The 11123-nt window shown below is 41.9% G+C and overlaps 1 long non-coding RNA gene across 1 annotated transcript; it reads left to right on the top strand.

Moving 5' to 3' along the window:
* The first annotated feature begins 6668 nt into the window (after nucleotides 1-6668).
* On the top strand, nucleotides 6669-10906 carry LOC137375630 (uncharacterized). Its single transcript, XR_010976046.1, has 2 exons — nucleotides 6669-6808; nucleotides 10368-10906. It is a non-coding gene; the product is annotated as an uncharacterized lncRNA (long non-coding RNA).
* The last annotated feature ends 217 nt before the right edge of the window (nucleotides 10907-11123 follow it).

Raw genomic sequence — 11123 nt, 5'->3', positions numbered from 1 at the left:
ATCCAGGACAAAGCAGCCCGCTTGATTGTTGCCCCATCCATCACCTTCAACATTCACTCTCTCCACCACCGATGCACAGTGGCAGCAGTGTCCACAAGATGCACTGCAGCAACTCACCAAGGCTCCTTCAACAGCACCTTCCAAACACGCGACCTCTACCACTTAGAAGGACAAGGGCAGCAGATGTGTGGGAATACCACCACCTGCAAGGTCCTCTCCAAGCTACACACCCATCTTGACTTGGAACTACATTGCTGTTCCTTCACTGTCGCTGGGTCAAAATCCTGGAACTCCCTTCCTAACAGCACTGTTGGTGTACCTACACCCCAAAGACTGCAGCAGTTCAAGAAGGCAGCTCACCACCACTTTCTCAAGGGCAATTAGGGATAGGCAATAAATGCTGGCCTAGCCAGCAAGGCCTACATCCCCCTGAACAAAGAAAAAAAAAGTTAGCAGTGTGTTCCACGCTGGGCTGCATGGTGAAATCATTTAATGAAGAGGCAGCACAAAGTTTGTGTGTTACCTGCCTCAACAGGACCAGGCATGGAGTGATCACACTGGTGACCCAGCACCTGAAAATGGGTCTTAATAAATCTTTCCCCCACAATATTCAAACTGGGCAAACAAGCACATATGGACTGGCAGCAGCCTATGAGAATAAGCTGTTGGATTGTCAGGGCTTGCAGGGCATATGTGGCTCATGCTTTAGATCAAACTACATACAACCATTTTAATTTTTTTCTGCCCTTGGTTCACTACATGACAGAAAAAGATTTACCCTGTCCACTTTGTATTGTGAATCGTAAACTTTTTTTTAATACATTTATGACGGTGCTACATATAGCACAACTACATTCAGCAATGAATCCTGTTCAGACACTTCCAAGCACCTTTGGAAAGAAGTTGCAGAAAGATACAATCTGAATGGAAATAATCACCATATATATACAATGACAACAGGTACACAACTGGTGCACTAGATAAACAATACTTACCACAGATAAAACTCATTTACTAGCCAACAGGAACCAGACGATTTATTTTTCTCAAACACATTGGATTACTTGGATGCAGAAGCAGCTGATCAAGCTCAGACAATAACTTTGCAAGGTTTTACAGATGACGTAGAAAAGTACTGATGTGCAACAGAAGGACTGCTCACATAATCCTTTCATGTTCTTCCGTAGTGCATCTTAATACTGTGTTCTACTGTATGAAAAGATTAGCCTCATTCATAAGTAGTCTCTTCACAGAATCACAGAATTGTTACAGCACAGAAGAAGGCCATTTGGCCCATTGTGTCTGCACCGTTTCTCCGAAAGAGCTATTCACCTAGTCCCATTCCCCTGCCTTCGCCCCATAACCCTGCACATTCGTCCTTGTCATATAACACTTTGAATGCTTCAATTCATAATTAGTCTATTCTAAAAAAAATTGTCTCGATAGTGCTGCTGCTGATTTCAGTGGATGAAAGTCTAATGTTTCTGTACAACATTCATTTGTCATCTATGTTAGTAACAGCATTATTCCATCTAAACTGTTTGTTAGTGCTTATGTTAAAAGATAGCACAAGTTAATATCACCCAGGTTTCACCTGCTAATATTACCAAAATTATTTTTTAAGATTTCCTCTCTTTGTACAGTAGAGATGCATTTTGGAAGAAGATGCAATTTTCCAAAAAACAAAATTATTACATTATCATGTATTTACTACAGTGATTTCAGATAGGTAGTTGCTGATCATATCTGGGTCAAATTTAGTGGCATTTTACCTCTGGACTTGTAATACTGTACCAATAATCTGATTAATTAATTAATTTGACATATGTAAGATAAAAAAAAATACCATTATATTCTACTTGAACAATTTGTCTTACCACATTCTAGTGTGAGCCTTCCTGTTTCTTCGGCCATGAGCTATGGTCTATACACACATTTATGACAAGTATACACCAAGTGTCCCCATCTAAGTCAGAGATGTGAATCTGAGAAGACAGCAATGCTGTGTCAGGTCACACACTTGTGGCAGAGATTTTCTACAGGGCTGAGTTTCAATCTTAGTTGTGACATTGTGTAGAGATGTTGGTGGACCACACTGAGTGAGAGAACATGTATAAGAAGTACGTTCTCAGGATATTCTTCTGTTTCAGTTGAACGTTGGCAACAGATTTGCCGGTTTGATTTTTGAACAGAAATTGTATATAGTGCAATGAACAAAGGGAGAAAATAATAACATTTAAAAAAAATCAAGAAAATATGCACAGACCAAGAAAAGTTATGAGGCAGAGGGAAGAGGAAGCAGGCATAAACTATGTAATCTGTCTCTCTCCACACAAGTCCCCTTGAGACCCACACGCCCATTGTTTTAAAAGAAAGTTAATAGGACTCTGAAACTACTGTTTCAGGAAAATATGTTTACTGAAAATGGTCTTTTACAGTTGTATTTGAAAATAATACCCTTGTGTTTATCAGGATGTAACTGACTTTTTCATGAATATTTACATAGAATCATATAATCATAGAGCACCGATAGAAGCCATTTGGATGATCATGGCTGTGCTGCTTCTTTGGTAGATCTTTATCCTGATAGCCCTATATATTTTTTTATCTTCAAGTATTTATCCAATTCTCTTTTGAATGTTACTAATAATTTTGCCTCCACCATCCTTTCAGGCAGTGCATTGCAGAACTCAACAACTAGCTATGTAAAAAAAAAGTTTCCTTGTGTTGTCTCTGGTTGTCTTAGTCAATAACTCTAAATCTGTATCCTCTGGTTACTGACTTTCTGCCACTGGAAACAGTTTCTCCTTATTTACTCTATCGAAACCAGCCATGATTTTGAATTGCTCTATCAAATCTCCTCTTAACCTTCCCTGTTCTGAGGGGAACGACCCCAGTTTCTCCAGTCTCTGCACATTACTGACATCCGTCATCCCTGATGCCATTTCAGTAAAATTCTTCTGCACCTTCCATACGGCCTGGACATCCTTCCTAAAGTGTGATACCCAGAACTCCACCTGAGGCCTAACAAGTGTTTTATAAAGGTTTAGCATAACCTTCTTGCATTTGTACTCTATTTTTTTATTAATAAAGCCAAGGATTCAATATGTTTTTTAATAGCCTTCTCAACTTGTCTCGCCATCTTCAAAGACTTGCATACATACACTCCCAGGTCTCTAGGTTTCTGCACCTCCTTTAAAATTGTACCATTTAGTTCATATTGCCTCTCATCATTCTTCCCACTAAAATGTATCGCTTCATACTTCTCTACATTAAATTTTATCTGCCCTGTGTCAGTCCATTTCACCAGTCTGTGACCTCCTGAAGTTCATTACTATGATCCTTATTGTTTACTACATTTCCAATTTTTATGTCATCTGCAAACTTTGAATTATGCCCTGTATACCGAAGTGCAGAACAATTAACATATATCAAAAAGAGAAGAGGTCCTAATACCGACCCCTGCGGAACACCACTGTGTACTTCCCTCTGGTCTGAATGACAACCATTCAATGCTATTCTCTGCTTTCTGTCCGTTCGCCAATTTTGTATCCATGTTGCCACTGTACCCTAATCCCATAGGTTTTAATTTTGCTGATAAGTCTGTAGTTTTATCATATAGATGGTGGCTCATTTTATTGTTATGACCAGGTGAGAAAGGTGTCTAGGGGTCTTCACCTGGTCTTAATGTAACGGGGTTTAATTTTAAACATACCGGGCTGAAATTTACCGGTCCCTCGACGCCACGGGACTCGACGTGGGGGCTGGTAAAATGCTGCAGAAAGAGGCCCACCTCGACCTGCGACATTGAGAAGGGTCTGGCACATATTACCAGCGGCGACGGGCCCTCAGTGCTCTCCCCACCCCCCCCTCGCCGCCTGGCGGCAGGCCCTTCATTAGCATATTTAAACTAACATTTTAAAATGTTAATAAACTTACCTGCAAGTGGCAGCCGTCCCACACCAATTTTATAGCCTCCGTTCGGCCTTCGTGCGTCTTCGGAACTCCGTATGGACCTGGTGGGGAGGGGGGAGGAATAAAATTTTCAGGGCAGGAGGGGTGGAGGAGCAGGGAAATCAATTTTTATTGGATGTGGAGACGGTGGGAAGGGGTTGGAGGGCAAAAGATTGAAGGGGGGGGGGAAAGTTTGGGTATTTGAACAATCAATTGATTGCTATTTCATTGCTTGAAATGACCACTGGGGGATTGGGGAAGGGCCTCCATCACTTATTTTTATATGTAATAAAAATCATTTCTATTTTCCCTTTAAAAATTATACTTATTTGTAAGGGCTTAAAGCCTTTTAAAAATGGCACGGCACCTGTGCTGCGGCGCCGGACATAATTGCCAGGGACGCGGAGGCTGCCCCCGCTACATCATCGGGGGCGGGCGCTCCGCCACCTCTATTTAAATTAGACCATGCACATAATATCGCGTGGGCTCAGGGACAGCGCGTCCGCGTGGGATGCACGCCATTTTTAGGGTGCGCTGCCGCGAACTGCGGCACACTCATCAAATTCAGCCCACCGTGTTTTTAGCTCCCCTTGGTGAATCCTTGTTCCCCACTTTGCAATTATAAGGCAAAGAAATCAGCAGAAACAGGCTTTTTTAGGTTTAAAGAAGAAAAGTTGAAATTTATTAAACTTGAACTTAAACACTAATACAGTTGACGCCTACAGATACATGACACACCCACACTAGCATGCATGTAATACACACATGCAAATAGAGACAGAAAAGAGCAGAAGAAAAATAAAGTGAAAATGTTTGAGGCAATATCTGAAGAGTTTTTGTTACGGTTCTTCGAGCTCACTGTAGAGTCCTTGATTGTAGGTAGATCCAGTATTCTTCTTAAACCTTGTTTGCTGGAGGAGACTTTTCTCTCTTGGGGTTCATGTGTCTTCAGTGGATTCAGAGGCTTGTGAGAAAGTCCAGGAGCAAATGCACACTCTTAGTTCAAACTATTTGTACAATACAGAAAAACCGAGGTTGCCAAGCAGATCAGTCATGTGACTAACTGGTCTGATCACATCACCTTAGCAGTCTCTGGAATGCTCCTCTTACATACAATACCTGGTGATCAAGTCCCATTGTGGTTTGAATGTGTCAGGGAATGGTCCTTTGTCCTTCCAATCATCGTCTGTTAATATGCAAATATCTTTTCCAGCCATGGCTGATCTGTTTAATAAGTTCTTTCTTCACTCCAGTAGCAGTTTAAATCAATGTTCATGACAAAATTAATGTGCCTCATTCTTGACAGGTGGGGGCCTAGCATGACATTATACTTGATACGCATTTGTGTAGTCTATGGAATCAATTCTGCTATAATTCATGCTCAATAAAGCAGGGAGACCGATGTGAGGATAGAGTTATAGGTACAAAGAGGAACAACCCAAAAGTTAAAATCGTAAATATGAACTGAGTCAGTGAAAATTGAGAATCAGCAACTTAGTAGTGATGTAGCCAAATGAACCAAGAGGTATTGAGGTAAAAATTTATCTGGGCCCCATTTTGCCAAATTGGTAAGCACCACATCTGTTTTGCAACTCCATAGGCTGGAAAGCTCCTGACAACTGCTCTCTCTTTGCCACAGTAACTTTACTAGAAGTTCAGCAGAAACTCAATTATGGCATTGGACCAGTAATCCAGAGGTCGTGAATTCAATACATTTTATAATTTGTGGGCTAATGCCAGAAAATGCTATCAGAAAGATCCAGTTGTTCATTAATGTCCTTCAGAGAATGGAACTTGCTACTTTAACTGCTCTGATCTATGAGTGACTCCAGTTCCATACTACTGGGATGACTGCTAATGCCCTCAGGGCAAATGGGAAGGGGTAATACAAATACCCCACCCTACTTGGGTCATCCACATACTTCAGCAATTCAAGGAGAAGGCCAACCACCACCTTTTCAGGGCAACTATGGATGGGCAATAAATGCAACCTTGCCAGCTTTGCCCACATCCAAAGGACAAATCTAAATAAAAGATCGAAACAGTCGAAACGATTTGTTTTGGGCTTCAGAGTGGATCACAAGTATGAAGGTGTGAGAATAAGAAATACTGAAATGTTGTTTCTACAGCTTGTGGAAAATTACCGAGAAGTCATTTCTACACAACATAATGAAATCACTGAAAAAGAGAACTGATAAGGGTATGTAAGTAAAGACCTTGAGACAGTACGGCAGTTAAAAATTGTGCTTATGCAGAGAAAAGAAAAACAGCAAGAGTTAGAACAAAGGATGTAGTGAATGAGTAACTGACAGCTGCAAGTTAAAACACACACAATGGAGAACCAAATAAGGTAAAACAAAAACAAGAGTTAGGGGCTAGAAAGTTAGAGTAGGGGGAGAAGTAAACAGAGGAGGAGACTGTAGCAACCATAGGATAGGTTAGTGTCATAATACGTTATAACCAATAATGGAAAATAAAGGCGTGGACAAATGGATTTGTATTGTATAAACATGAACTGAATATGTTGATCGGTGTGCCTGCTTGTAGGACACCCGATCTTGCAAGAACGTTAAATAAACTTACTTCTTCAGAGTTTGACTTGGTGTAAATTATTATTAAGTGGGCTACGTTTCTCACAATTGGGGGCTCGTCCGGGATCTCTTCATCATTGCCGGGACCGCGGCCGACGACAGACGAGAAGACGCGCCCCGTTAATTTAAAAACGGTCTCGTTTCTCTCGTTGGTAGCGGACCCGAGTAATCGACTGAAAATGATCCTAGGGAAGTCACTCTGAACGAGTATTTAGTGCGGCAGGTACACACGTGAAGTCAGGCAACTCCGTGCACGGACCAAGGTAAGAAAAACGACTTTTAAGTATTATCTTGGTGACTTATGGTTAACTGTAGGATAAGACCTTCTAAGTACTAAAAGTCCTTGAGGAGTGAATTTTACAGTCCTGCAGTATAAGACCCTTCAGCTAGGAGGTGAATACCATAGGGTACAAGACCCTTCAGTTAGGAGGTGAATACTGTGGGGCAGTATAAGACCCTTCAGCTAGGAGGTGAGTACTGTATGGTATAAGACCCTTCAGTTAGGAGGTGAATACCGTAAGGTATAAGACCCTTCAGCTAGGAGGTGAATACCGTAGGGTACAAGACCCTTCAGTTAGGAGGTGAATGCTGTGGGGCAGTATAAGACCCTTCAGCTAGGAGGTGAGTACTGTATGGTATAAGACCCTTCAGTTAGGAGGTGAATACCGTAAGGTATAAGACCCTTCAGCTAGGAGGTGAATACCGTAGGGTACAAGACCCTTCAGTTAGGAGGTGAATACTGTTGGGTATAAGACCCTTCAGCTAGGAGGTGAATACCGTAAGGTATAAGACCCTTCAGTTAGGAGGTGAATACTGTATGGTATAAGACCCTTCAGTTAGGAGGTGAATACTGTTGGGTATAAGACCCTTCAGCTAGGAGGTGAATACCATAGGGTACAAGACCCTTCAGTTAGGAGGTGAATACTGTGGGGCAGTATAAGACCCTTCAGCTAGGAGGTGAGTACTGTATGGTATAAGACCCTTCAGTTAGGAGGTGAATACCGTAAGGTATAAGACCCTTCAGCTAGGAGGTGAATACCGTAGGGTACAAGACCCTTCAGTTAGGAGGTGAATGCTGTGGGGCAGTATAAGACCCTTCAGCTAGGAGGTGAGTACTGTATGGTATAAGACCCTTCAGTTAGGAGGTGAATACCGTAAGGTATAAGACCCTTCAGCTAGGAGGTGAATACCGTAGGGTACAAGACCCTTCAGTTAGGAGGTGAATACTGTTGGGTATAAGACCCTTCAGCTAGGAGGTGAATACCGTAAGGTATAAGACCCTTCAGTTAGGAGGTGAATACTGGTTAACTGTAGGATAAGACCTTCTAAGTACTAAAAGTCCTTGAGGAGTGAATTTTACAGTCCTGCAGTATAAGACCCTTCAGCTAGGAGGTGAGTACTGTATGGTATAAGACCCTTCAGTTAGGAGGTGAATACTGTAAGGTATAAGACCCTTCAGCTAGGAGGTGAGTACTGTATGGTATAAGACCCTTCAGCTAGGAGGTGAGTACTGTATGGTATAAGACCCTTCAGTTAGGAGGTGAATACCGTAAGGTATAAGACCCTTCATCCAGGAGGTGAATACCGTAGGGTACAAGACCCTTCAGTTAGGAGGTGAATACTGTAAACCATGGGAAATAAATCGTCTAAAAAGGAAGACGATGGGAGACAAGGAAAGTCTGCCGGCAACATCCCTCCAGAAAGTCCATTGGGACGGATGTTGGAGTATTGGGATTTAGAGTCAAAAACCAAGGAGAAAAAGACCCAAATATGATCTAAGGACAGCAAGAAGGACCACCCCTAAACCCGACGATAACGACGACGATAGAGACAGAGAGTTTCCTAAGGCAATGATGCCCTTGAGAGAGGTACCAATAGGAAATAATGAAATTGGATTTGTTAGTGCACCATTAACGTCAGGAGAGGTAAGAGCGTTTAAAAAGGAAATGAAAGTCCTCATAGAAGACCCCTTAGGATTGGCAGACCAAGTAGATCAATTTCTCGGTCCAAGTATATACACTTGGACGGAATTAATGTCCATAATGAACATCTTATTTACGAGTGAAGAAAGGGGAATGATTAGACGGTCTGCAATGAAAATTTGGGAAAGAGAAAACCCTCCCGGGGTAGGGGGAAACGAACCAGCCGAACAAAAATACCCTAATCAAGACCCGCAGTGGCAGAACAATAACGTCGGCCATAGGGGCCAGATGAAAGACCTTAGAAATCTGATAGTAAAAGGCATTAGGGAATCTGTCCCGAAATCACAAAATTTGAATAAGGCCTTCGAAGTAAGACAGGAAAAGGATGAGACTCCCTCAAATTTCTTACAGAGATTACGGGACACAATGAGGAAATATTCAGGTTTAGATCCAGAAGACCCGGTTGCCCAAGGACTCCTTCGAGTCCATTTTGTGACAAAATCATGGCCAGACATCCAAAAGAAAATTCAAAAGATAGATGGATGGAGTGAAAAACAATTGGACGAACTGCTCAGAGAAGCGCAGAAAGTTTTCGTTAATAGAGATGAAGCCAGAGAAAAACAGTGAAGCTTAAATGAGATGGTAATTGTACAAGTGTTCCACCCTTTTATGTTGTAAACAAGTAGTTGAAGCCCCTGCAAAACTTATGCCTTTACAGAGTTACCGCAGGCTCCTCTTATGGCACAAGCAGGCGACGTATTGAGTGCGACCCCTCTGGGTGTTGAAGGCTGTTTCTAGACAAATAGAGACCATTAAAGGCACCTAGGTGGGATCAAGGGATTGATTTTTAAAAATGTTTTGAAGAATCAAAGGGGGGACTGTGAGAACAGAATTTAGATTTTAGAATTTGTAAGAACAGAATTACATGGGAACATTTAAGATGAAACAATTAATCAGTCATGTACTGCTAACAAGCTAGCTTCAGTGCTGCAGGGAGGGACAGCTTATCAGAAATGACTTCATAACTTCAGGGCTGCAGAGGCAACTTGGCCTTGCAGCTGGTACAGCGAGAGAGAGAGAGAGAGACATTGTACTTCAACAGCACTCTTCTTATCACCCAGACATGACAATCCTAGGGAAAAGTTAGAATGAAAAACATAATGACCAGGCTAATACACGCCCCCTTGTTAGAGGGTGGCTCAGCCTACCCTTCTGATTCAGCAGTTGCTGAGTTTTTTATATTTGCTTTTATATTATACTGTTTAAATGTTATTTGAGTAAATAGATCCACATAATCCTAGTGAATATATATAATCATATATAAGTTGATCAGTAGAGAGAAGGTTATCATAGAATGATAAAAGGGGGGAATGTGGAAGTGAGCAGAAAGGCATGGCACTATGCTTAATGGGAAATATAGCCAAGTTAGGAATAGTAGCTTTGCTGAGCTTTGATTTTAAGTGGCAGAAACCACAATGAAATAGTTAAAAGGGATGGCCAGAGTGTGTGCAAGCGGTGGCAGCCACAGCACTTCAGACCAAGGAAGTCATTTTACCTCGAAGCTATTACAAGAAATAGTTAGGGGATTGGGAATCCAATGGGACTTCCATACCCCTTGGCACCCTCCCTCTTCAGGGCGGGTGGAAAGAATGAATCAGACCTTAAAGAAACACCTGTCCAAACTGGTACTTGAAACAAGGTTACCCTGGACAAAATGTTTACCTATAGCGATACTCAGAATTCAGACAGCCCCTAGAAAAGATGTGGGACTGTCCCCCTATGAAATGCTATTCGGATTACCCTATATGGGAACCAGGGGCGAGATGCCAACCTTAGAAACTAAAGATTCGTTTCTAAAGAACTATATACTGCCGTTGTCTTCCTCATTGTCATTCCTCAGGAAGCAAGGCCTGTTAGCACAGACCCCACCTCTCGAATTTGCAGTACACAAGATCCAACCAGGAGATTGGGTTCTGGTGAAATCGTGGAAAGAGACTAAACTACAACCGAACTGGGAAGGACCATACCAGACTCTCCTGACCACTGAAACAGCCATAAGAACGGCAGAAAGAGGTTGGACCCACTACACAAGAATCAAGGGGCCGGTACAACTCCCCGGCCGAGGAAGGAACTTGGACAACCGAATTAACAGAAGAACCATTGAAACTAAAGCTAAAAAGACTTTGAGTAACGAATTTTTTTATATAGCGGCGCGAGCGCGGAAATACTGTCTGTAATATTGTGTGCCTTTTCTCTCTCTCTCTTTCTTTTCAAAAGTAGCCAGGACAGAAGAACGACAAATCAAAACTACCCACTTCCAATTAGACAACAAGGTGTTTGGAGTAACAGTTAGAGAAGGGAAAAAGAAAGGTGAATTAAAATGTTGTTTTCAGGTAACAATAGATAAGACTGGTAAACCATCTAACAAACTAAAAGGGACCTCTCATAACGATCCTAACATAGTAAAAATAATAGAGGTAAAAGACTTGAGAAAGACAATTGAGATAGAAACCGGTTACGGGGACACAAATGCCTGGGTAGAATGGATAAAATATACTGTAAAAAGTTTGAACAAAAACAATTGCTATGCTTGTGCATCTGGTAGACCGATAGCTCAAGTAGTACCTTTCCCGCTGGGGTGGGAGCGTGACCGAAA

Source organism: Heterodontus francisci, chromosome 12 (assembly GCF_036365525.1).
Source record: "Heterodontus francisci isolate sHetFra1 chromosome 12, sHetFra1.hap1, whole genome shotgun sequence".
Taxonomy (NCBI): domain Eukaryota; kingdom Metazoa; phylum Chordata; class Chondrichthyes; order Heterodontiformes; family Heterodontidae; genus Heterodontus; species Heterodontus francisci.
The sequence above is the reverse complement of the archived record's forward strand: the minus strand, read 5'-3'. Positions and strand labels throughout refer to the sequence as shown.